This window comes from Aquarana catesbeiana, linkage group LG10 (assembly GCF_042186555.1).
Source record: "Aquarana catesbeiana isolate 2022-GZ linkage group LG10, ASM4218655v1, whole genome shotgun sequence".
Classification (NCBI taxonomy): Eukaryota; Metazoa; Chordata; class Amphibia; order Anura; family Ranidae; genus Aquarana; species Aquarana catesbeiana.
Genome location: NC_133333.1, coordinates 61,203,771 through 61,215,781, shown reverse-complemented (window position 1 = coordinate 61,215,781; position 12,011 = coordinate 61,203,771).

Genomic DNA, 12,011 nt, shown 5'->3' with positions numbered 1-12,011 from the left:
CAGTAACACATAGAACTATATGACTTTAAACTTGCAGTAATGCAATGAAATATATGGCGTTAAATTTGCAGTAATGCAATGAAATATACAGCATTAAACTTGCAGGAATGCACAGAACTCTATGGCCTTAAACTTGCAGTAATGCAATAAAATATATGTTAAACTTGCAGTTACACACAGAACTATATGACGTTAAACTTGCAGTAATGCAATGAAATATATGGCGTTAAATTTGCAGTAACGCAATGAAATATACAGCGTTAAAATTGCAGTAATGCAATGAACTATATGGAGTTAAACTTGCAGTAACACATAGAACTATATGGCATTAAACTTCCACTAATGCAATGGAATATATGGTGTTAAATTTGCAGTAACACAATAAAATATATAGCATTAAACTGGTAGTAACACATAGAACTATATGGCATTAAACTTGCAGTAATGCAATAAAACATACAGCGTTAAAATTGCAGTAACGCAGGTAAATATATGGCATTAAACTTGCAGTAACGCAATGAAATATGTAGCGTTAAACCTGCAGTAACGCAATGAAATATATGGTGTTAAATTTGCAGTAGCACAATGAAATATATGCCGTTAAACTTGCAGTAACACAATGAAATATAAAGTGTTAAACTTCCAGTAAAACATAGAAATTTGCCATAATTCAAGAAATATACAGCATTAAACTTGCAATAACACCCAGAACTATATGGTGTTGAACTTACAGTAACGCAATGAATATATACGGTGTTAAACTTGCAGCAACACACAGAACTAAGGATGGACTACGAGGGGTTGAAAGAGCTATGCACACAAATACAAGTATGAAGCAGGAACAGATCAGTTACATTTTAGAGGGTTTCAAGTTGGCCATGGAATGTAACTATTTTTGGTACGATAGGAAATACTATGTACAAACTAAGGGTGTCGCAATGGGAGCTCGCTATGCTCCCAGCGTAGCTAATTTATTCATGGATATGTGGGAAGACAAGTACATCTATAGTAAGAACATACCCCAGATTAGGATGTACAAAAGCTATATAGATGACCTGTTCATCCTATGGGATGGAACACCGGAGAGCCTCACTAAATTCCTTGAGAATTTAAACATCAACAAATATGGTATCACTTTTACTGGGAAGTGGAGCTGTGAGAAGATCGACTATCTGGATCTAGAAATTCTCAAAGTGAGAGATACACTACTTACCCGCACATTCTTTAAACCGACAGATCGCAACGGGTACATCCCCACCTCCAGTTGTCATCACCCACGATGGAAATCTAATGTCCCTAAAGGACAATTACTGCGCATACGTCGCAATTGTGATACGGTTGAGGATTTTAACAACCAGGCCGACATCCTTATTAAAAGATTCCAGGAGAAGGGATATGATAGGGATGGTCTTTTAAAACTAAAAACAAATGTCATGAAGATTGACAGAACCTCCCTCCTCCTGAATAAAAATAGAAAGAGCAACAAGGAAGCTGACATAACATTTATTGCCGGGTTTAATAGTCAATACAGAGACTTTGAAAAAACAATAAGAAAATATTGGCCAATCCTCAAGGAAGATCTTACTTTATCAAAAATCCTACCCGTGAAACCTAAGTTTGTAAATAGGAAGGCACCTAATCTAAGAAATCACCTAGTGAAAAATGTCATAGATCCCCCACAGCCTATTAAAATCTGCCCAGAGTTGAAAGGATTCTTTAGATGTCAGAGGTGTCTACCATGTAAAGTTGCCAAGCGGCAACCAAGGAAGAAGATAGTATTTAAATCATGTACTGACCACAAAGAGTATCGTATTAACCAATTAATCACCTGCCGAAGTACACATGTTACGTATATCATCGAATGCCCCTGCCATCTCCAATATGTGGGCAGAACCACCCGCCCCCTTTTTGTTCGGATCAGGGAACATATTAAAAACATCAGAAAAGGGTTCCCCAACCACAGCCTGTCCCGGCAGTTTGATGAGGTCCACCATAGAGACCCCAGTGGACTTATCTTCTATGGCATCGATTCAGTACAAGAACATTGGCGTGGAGGAAATAGAGAAACTTTGATTTCTAGAAATGAAACCAGCTGGATATACCGACTAGGATCTCTTGCCCCTAAAGGATTAAACCTGGACATAGACTTAAATTGTTATATAGCCAACCCTTAAACAGCTAGAAATATGGATATATATAACCTAAATTGTCACATAGCCAATTTCTAAACAGGTATAAACAGTTATATATCCAAATGTAGGGACAAATAAAGATTAATTAGGCAACACACCCTGATTCTGTTTCTAGCCCCTGCTCTTGTGTACAGTCCCTCATGTGGTTGGACCACCCTCACTCCATCATACCAGGGCCATTTACATATTTCCATTCACTAATCAAAATTGTCTTCTTATATCTAACCCCCTTTATATCAATGGGACTCCCAGGCCCCGTACTAATGACCAATATCTGGGGTACAACATATGGGCCCTCTTGTGGTTGGGCTGCCCCTATTCAATCACATTAGGGCCATATATATATTTTCATTCACCAATCAAAATTGGTTCTTCTTTATACTTAACCCCGTTATATATTTAATAATCTTTGGGACCCCTAGGCCCCATATTAATGGTCTAACATACTTTGAGTCTTTATGATACCACATGTGAAAGCCTTAGGAATATGTCTTCTCTTCTTTTACCCACCTCCTGGTGTTTACATATGAAGGTATTATACAGGTGGATATATGGGGCACACTGTGAGATTAAATAACCAGGGTGTCCCCATTAGTCGCTATACAAAGTTATAATACCACTTTAATGGTGTAGGTCCACCTGAGATTAGATAATATTAATCCTGCACTTATATAATTTTTGAACTCACCCAGACTGTTTATAAGGGTTTAGAACCACATATATATACACGATTAGAAATATCTAGCACCATTACTAATTCACCTTTTTAAGATTGGTATAAAATGCTTTAAGCCCACCGCTCTCTATTCGATTTGTGGACATATTCCTCAAATTGATTTTTATCTTGATTTTTACCTTATTTTTATTTTTAATTTTACGGTTATTTTTTTTTTTTATCTGGACCTCTGTCCCATTTTAGTTTCATTTTTTATAGTATTTTTTCCTCCCCTCTTTTTTATCCATTTTTATTTTCTACATAACATAATCCTTTTCTCCCTTTTTTAGTAATTATTAATTATTATTATGAATTTTAATTATGCATATATAAAGTTGTTTTATAAACCTTTTTTTGTACAATATGTCGTGGATACCAAATGCACTTTATTAGACAGTGAATAAGTGGATTAAATATATTGATTAACATGGCTCAAAAGATCTATGTAAGGATCACCAAAGAAGTCAAATGTAAATTGTTTCTATTGTCTATATTAGACGAGTTAGCCACATACTGCTATGTTTATATATAGTCCGGCGGCTCTATCACTCCCACACCCCCCGAGCGATATTACCATAATTAGGGGAGGGCATGTGAAGACCGAAGGACTATATTATAGTGTGAAGCGTGAAGCGTCGACGCCATCTTTGAGAACATCCTATGACGAAACGCGTAATGCGGAGTCACGCTCACACGTCATACCCAGAAAAACAGGCTGGAACGCAAGGTGGAGCGCACACTTGGATTTACTTCCTAGCCCCATCCTTGCCTGCAGCCGTACCTGTATTGGATCCCTGCTTTTAAATATTTGTATAACGTAAATAAACTGGACATACTACACCATGGAAGCCCCCTGTTTCTTTCTTTTTATCTGATGGAGGATTAAACAGGTTGATGGTGGAAAATAGTGGAGGAGCCTAGTCCTGGAACGCCTGGTAGGAACTGCGATTAACTGGAGGGAGCTCACGGAACAGAGGAACGGTAGTCTAACCTAGTCGCATTCCACCACCCCAAGACACCCACTTTATCGCTCGGTACCCCTGTGGGGGTGATTGGTTCTGGTGAGTGGGGGAACACGGGGGGGAGCACTTCAAGTCACCAGCTTTAAAGAGCACGGAAGTCACTGTTTACTGCTCCTGGCATCCATGAATTGCATATTCACTGGACTTTGCTACATACTTCTATTTTTTCTGGAGACTTTTGGGCATTTCAAATGTACTATTACTTAGTATTATCAACTGCCTATATAAGTACATAAGCTGGCTGTTATAACCCTGTATATAACTTATGAGCCTTACTGTGATATACTATATATTAGCATACAGGTCAGGTATTGACCGGTTAAAATTAAGAGGTCATATAGAGGTCATACATATGGTGGTATTGGCACCTTATATCACTAATAATTAGAATTTTTCACTATCAGTGCTAGCCCCTAGGGGGCACCACATTGTCACAAAACTTTAGATCTTTGGGGTTATTAATGCCCACACAAACTTTTACACATTTATTTTTAAATTTTTTCACATATATTTATATAATTTTATTTATAAACGGCACTTACTCATATTTTTAACATATAAGGATTGATCACACAGCTTCATTTATGTTCGATGTTTTTTCCTTTTTTCTTTATTATTATTATTATTATTTTTATCTCCATACATATAGCAGCTCTGGTATAGACTATAATTCATTTTTACATAAAGTTTGTAGGAGATAGTATCTTATTTTGCTAATGCTTGTTTCACAAAGGATCACATAGCCCTAAATAATTTAGTATTGCTAGTAGGGCAGCGCCAATTTTTTCCCGATTACCTCTTACACAGAACTATATGGTGTTAAACTTGCAGTAATGCAATGAAATATATGGCATTTAACTTGCAGTAACGCACAGAACTATATGGCATTAAACTTGCAGTAATGCAATGAAATATATAGTATTAAACTTGCAGTAATGCACAGAACTATATGGCATTAAATTTGCAGTAACGCAATGAAATATATGACGTTAAACTTGCAGTAACGCAATGAAATATACAGCGCTAAACTTGCAGTAACACATAGAACTATATGGCATTAAACTTTAAGTAATTCTATGAAATATATGGCGTTAAACTTGCAGTAATGCAACAAAATATATAACATTAAACTTGCAGTAACGCAAAGAAATATATGGTGTTAAATTTGCAGTAACACAATGAAATATATAGCGTTAAACTTGCAGTAACACAATGAAATATATGGTATTAAATTTGCAGTAACACAATGAAATATATGGCGTTAAACTTGCAGTAGCGCAATGAAATATACAGCATTAAACTTCCAGTAACACATAGAACTATATGGTGTTAAACTTGCAGTAATGCAATGAAATATATGGCATTAAACTTGCAGTAACACGCAGAACTATATGGCGTTGAACCTGCAGAAACGCAATGAAATATATGGTGATAAACATGCAGTAACACCCAGAACTATATGTCGTTTACTTGTAGTAATGCTATGAACTATATAGCGTTAAACTTGCAGTAACGCAATGAAATATATGGCATTTAACTTGCAGTAACGCACAGAACGATATGGCGTTAAACTTGCAGTAAAGCAATTAAATATACTATGTTAAACTTGCAGTAATGCAATGAAATATATGGCATTTAACTTGCAGTAACGCACAGAACGATATGGCGTTAAACTTGCAGTAAAGCAATTAAATATATGGTGTTAAACTTGCAGGAATGCACAGAACTATATGGCATTAAACTTGCAGTAAAGCAATGAAATATGTGGTGTTAAACTTGCAGTAACACATAGAACTACTGTATATGGCATTAAACTTGCAGTAATGCAATGAAATATATGGCGTTAAATTTGCAGTAACGCAATGAAATATACAGCATTAAACTTGCAGTAACGCAGTGAACTATATTTAGTTAAACTTGCAATAACACATAGAACTATATGGCGTTGAACTTACAGTAACGCAATGAAATATATGGTATTAAACTTGCAGTAATGCATAGAACTATATGGCGTTAAACTTGCAGTAATGCAATGAAATATATGGCGTTAAACTTGCAGTAATGCACAGAACTATATGGCGTCAATATTGTAGTAACGCAATGAACTATATGGCATTAAATTTGCAGTAACGCAACGAAATATACAGCGTTAAACTTGCAGTAATGCAATGAATTATATGGCGTTAAACCTGCAGTAACGCAATAAAATATATATTGTTAAACTTGCAGTAACGCAATTAAATATATGGTGTTAAATTTGCAGTAACACAATGAAATATATGGCGTTAAACTTGCAGTAACGCAATGAAATATACAGCGTTAAACTTCCAGTAACACATAGAACTATATGGTGTTAAACTTGCAGTAATGCACAGAACTATATGGCGTTAAACTTGCAGTAATACAATGAAATATATGGCGTTAAATTTGCAGTAGCGCAATGAAATATAGAGCATTAAACTTGCAGTAACACAATGAACTATATGGAGTTAAACTTGCAGTAACAAATGGAACTATATGGCGTTAAACTTGCAGTAATGCAATGGAATATATGGTGTTAAATTTGTAGTAACACAATGAAATATATGGCGTTAAACTTGCAGTAACGCAATGAAATATACAATGTTAAACTTGCAGTAACACAATGAAATATATAGCGTTAAACTTGCAGTAACGCAACAAAATATATGGTGTTAAATTTGCAGTAACACAATGAAATATATGGCATTAAACTTGCAGTAACACAATGAAATATACAGCGTTAAACTTCCAGTAACACATAGAACTATATGGCCTTAAACTTGCATTAATGCAATGAAATTTATAGTGTTAAACTTGCAGTAACGCAATGAAATATATGGTGTTAAATTTGCAGTAACACAATGAAATATATGGTGATAAATGTGCAGTAACACAAACTTGCAGTAACGCAATCAAATATATGACGTTAAACTTGCAGTAACACATAGCACTATATGGCATTAAACTTGCAGTAATGCAATGAAATATACGGCGTTAAACTTGCAGTAATGCAATGAAATATATGGTGTTAAACATGCAGTAACGCACAAAACTATATGGCGTTAAACTTGCAGTAATGCAATGAAAAATATGGCATTAAACTTTCAGTAAAGCACAGAACTATATGGCGTTAAACTTGCAGTATTGCAATGAAATATATGGCGTTAAATTTGCAGTAACGCAATGAAATATACAGCCTTAAACTTGCAAATATGCAATGAACTATATGGCGTTAAACTTGCAGTACCACATAGAACTATATGGTGCCGTTAAACTTGCAGTAATGCAATGAAATATATGGCATTAAACTTGCAGTAACGCACAGAACTATATGACATTAAACTTGCAGTAATGCTATGAAATATATGGTGTTAAATTTGCAGTAACACAATGAAATATATGGTGTTAAATGTGCAGTAAAACAAAGAAATATATGACGTTAAACTTGCAGTAACGCAATCAAATATATGACGTTAAACTTGCAGTAAGACATAAAACTATATGGCATTAAACTTGCAGTAACGCAATGAAATATATAGCATTAAACTTGCAGTAATGCAATGAAACATATGGTGTTAAATTTGCAGTAACATAATGAAATATATGGCGTTAAACTTGCAGTAACGCAATCAAATATACAGCGTTAAACTTCCAGTAACACATAGAACTATATGGCGTTAAACTTGCAGTAACACACAGAACTATATGGCGTTGAACTTACAGTAAGACAATGAAATATATGGTGTTAAACATGCAGTTAATTATAAAAAATGTACAGAAAACCCCCTAGTGGGGCTTTAAAGCAGCCATTGAATACAAGATGGATGATCAAAACATAATTTTATTGGTACAAAAATATTATATAACAAAATGAATTCTGACCTATGGAGTCAGGACATGAACTGGGATAGAGTATGCACTAAAAGTATAAAAAATACAGCGGACAGTGCCCGTACTCGGGAACAATGTGCAATACAATGTATAGGACAACAAGAGAATGTTAAATATTAAAATACTGATGCGTTTCGACCCTGAATGGGTCTTCTTCAGAGGATAATTGTCAACAATCACAAAATTCCCGATAATGTTAGGTGTTCACGATGAAAAGGATATGGTCCCTCCTGAGTCAGTGCCTCCCCAGTATTGGGTCAACTCCTCAGAGAGCAGGCGGTTGGCCAGGCATGCCTTATGAGGAATCATGCATTTGTTACCCCCCACACACAGGGTAGGGAAGTAGGGAGAGGCGGACAGCAGGCACTCACCGCTCCCGGGATGAGGTAACGATGATACTAATACTGAAGACCGGGAGAGCTTAAGTTAATTAGCCGAATTCATTACATGAGACCAATGGCTACATGCAAGAAATTCACAAAGTCAAGAGAGGATCGCTGAGCCTCCCATGTGGCTGTGTATTTATTATAAGGAGGTGCTGATTGACTGAAAACCCCTACAGGTGCAGGCTGACCGTCTAATCCCCACCCCCTCCCCCCCTCCACCACGGGAAGGAGCGCCACACAGGTGCATATACATTTTATTGCACATTGTTCCCGAGTACGGGCACTGTCCACTGTATTTTTTATACTTTTATTGCATACTGTATCCCAGTTCATGTCCTGACTCTATAGGTCAGAATTCATTTTGTTATATAATATTTGTGTACCAATAAAATTATGTTTTGATCATCCATCTTGTATTCATTGGCTGCTTTTTTCTGTAAATTTTTTATGCATCTTATGGGGTGCACAGCCTCTTTTGTCTGCACTCATGTGAGTGTCTCCTGTTGATTATCTTTTAAGCACAGAATTATATGTCGTTAAACTTTCAGTAACGCAATGAATTATATGGCGTTAAACTTGAAGTAACGCAATGAAATATTCGGTGTTAAACTTGCAGTAACGCACAGAACTATATGGTGTTAAAATTACAGTAATGCAATGAAATATATGGCATTAAACTTGCAGTAATGTACAGAACTATATGGAGCTAAACTTGCAGTAATGCAATAAAATATATATTTTTAAACTTGCAGTAATGCACAGAACTATATGGCGTTAAACTTGCAGTAATGCAATGAACTATATGGTATTAAATTTGCAGTAACGCAATGAAATATACAGAGTTAAACTTGCAGTAATGCAATGAACTATATGGCGTTAAACTTGCAGTAATGCAATGAAATGTACGGCGTTAAACTTGCAGTAATGCAATGAAATATATAGCATTAAACTTGCAGTAACGTAATTAAATATATGGTGTTAAATTTACAGTAACAAAATGAAATATATGGTGTTAAATTTGCAGTAACGCAATGAAATATACAGCGTTAAATTTCCACTAACACATAGAACTGTATGGCGTTAAACTTGCAGTAACGCAATGAACTATATGGCGTTAAACTTGCAGTAATGCAATGAAATATACGGTGTTAAACTTGCAGTAACGGACAGAACTATATGATGTTAAACTTACAGTAATGCAATGAAATATATGGCATTAAACTTGCAGTAATGCACAGAAATATATGGAGTTAAACTTGCAGTAATGCAATAAAATATATATTTTTAAACTTGCAGTAATGCAAAGAACTATATGGTATTAAATTTGCAGTAACGCAATGAAATATACAGGATAAACTTGCAGTAATGCAATGAACTATATGGCGTTAAACTTGCAGTAATGCAATGAAATGTACGGCGTTAAACTTGCGGTAATGCAATGAAATATATGGCATTAAACTTGCAGTAACGCAATGAAATATATAGCATTAAACTTGCAGTAACGCAATGAAACATATGGTGTTAAATTTGCAGTAACACAATGAAATATATGGCATTAAACTTGCAGTAACGCAATGAAATATACAGCATTAAATTTCCACTAACACATAGAACTGTATGGCGTTAAACTTTCAGTAGCACACAGAACTATATGGCGTTGAACTTACAGTAACACAATGAAATATATGCTGTTAAACATGCAGTTAAGCAGAGAACTTTATGGTATTAAATTTGCAGTAACGCAATGAAATATACAGCATTAAACTTGCAGTAATGCAATGAACAATATGGTGTTAAACTTGCAGTAATACAATGAAATATATTGCATTAAACTTGAAGTAATGCACACAACTATATGGAGTTAAACTTGCAGTAATGCAATTAAATATATGACATTAATCTTCCAGTAATGCACAGAACTATATGGCATTAAACTTGCAGTAACGCAATGAACTATATGGCATTAAATTTGCAGTAATGCAATAAAATATACGGGGTTAATCTTGCAGTAACGCAATGCAATATACGGTGTTAAACTTGCAGTAATGCAATGAAATATATAGCATTAAACTTGCAGTAACACAAGGAAATATATGGTGTTAAACTTGCAGTAACGCACAGAACTATATGGCGTTAAACTTGCAGTAATGCAATTAAATATATGGCGTTAAATTTGCAGTAATGCAATGAAATATACAGCGTTAAAATTGCAGTAATGCAATGAACTCTATTTAGTTAAACTTGCAGTAATACATAGAACTAAATGGCATTTAACTACATGGCGGTAAACTTGCAGTGACACATAGAACTCTATGGCCTTAAACTTGCAGTGATGCAATGAAATACATGGCGTTAAACTTGCAGTAACGCACAGAACTATATGGCTTTAAACTTGCAGTAATGGAATGAACTTTATGGCATTAATCTTGCAGTAACACATAGAACTCTATGGCCTTAAACTTGCAGTAACACATAGAACTCTGTGGCCTTAAACTTGCAGTAATGCAATAAAATATATTGTGTTAAACTTGCAGTAACGCACAGAACTATATGACGTTAAACTTGCAGTAATGCAATGAAATATATGGCGTTAAATTTGCAGTAACACAATGAAATATACAGCTTTAAAATTGCAGTAATGCAATGAACTATATAGAGTTAAACTTGCAGTAACACATAGAACTATATGGCATTAAACTTGCAGTAATGCAATGGAATATATGGTGTTAAATTTTCAGTAACACAATGAAATATATAGCGTTAAACTGGTAGTAACACATAGAACTATATGGCATTAAACTTGCAGTAATGCAATAAAATATACGGCGTTAAACTTGCAGTAATGCACAGAACTATATGGCGTTAAACTTGCAGTAATGCAATTAAATATATGGCGTTAAATTTGCAGTAATGCAATGAAATATACAGCGTTAAAATTGCAGTAATGCAATGAACTCTATGGAGTTAAACTTGCAGTAACACATAGAACTAAATGGCATTTAACTACATGGCGGTAAACTTGCAGTAACACATAGAACTCTATGGCCTTAAACTTGCAGTGATGCAATGAAATACATGGCGTTAAACTTGCAGTAACGCACAGAACTATATGGCTTTAAACTTGCAGTAATGGAATGAACTTTATGGCCTTAAACTTGCAGTAATACATAGAACTCTGTGGCCTTAAACTTGCAGTAATGCAATAAAATATATTGTGTTAAACTTGCAGTAACGCACAGAACTATATGACGTTAAACTTGCAGTAATGCAATGAAATATATGGCGTTAAATTTGCAGTAACACAATGAAATATACAGCTTTAAAATTGCAGTAATGCAATGAACTATATAGAGTTAAACTTGCAGTAACACATAGAACTATATGGCATTAAACTTGCAGTAATGCAATGGAATATATGGTGTTAAATTTTCAGTAACACAATGAAATATATAGCGTTAAACTGGTAGTAACACATAGAACTATATGGCATTAAACTTGCAGTAATGCAATAAAATATACGGCGTTAAACTTGCAGTAATGCACAGAACTATATGGCGTTAAACTTGCAGTAACACAATGAAATATATAGCATTAAACTTGCAGTAATGCACAGAACTATATGGCGTTAAATTTGCAGTAACGCAATGAAATATACAGTGTTAAACTTGCAGTAATGCAATCAACTTTCATTAACTCATAGAACTATTTGGCGTTAAACTTGCAGTAATGCAATGAAATATACAGCGTTAAACTTGCAGTAACACATAGAACAATATGGCATTAA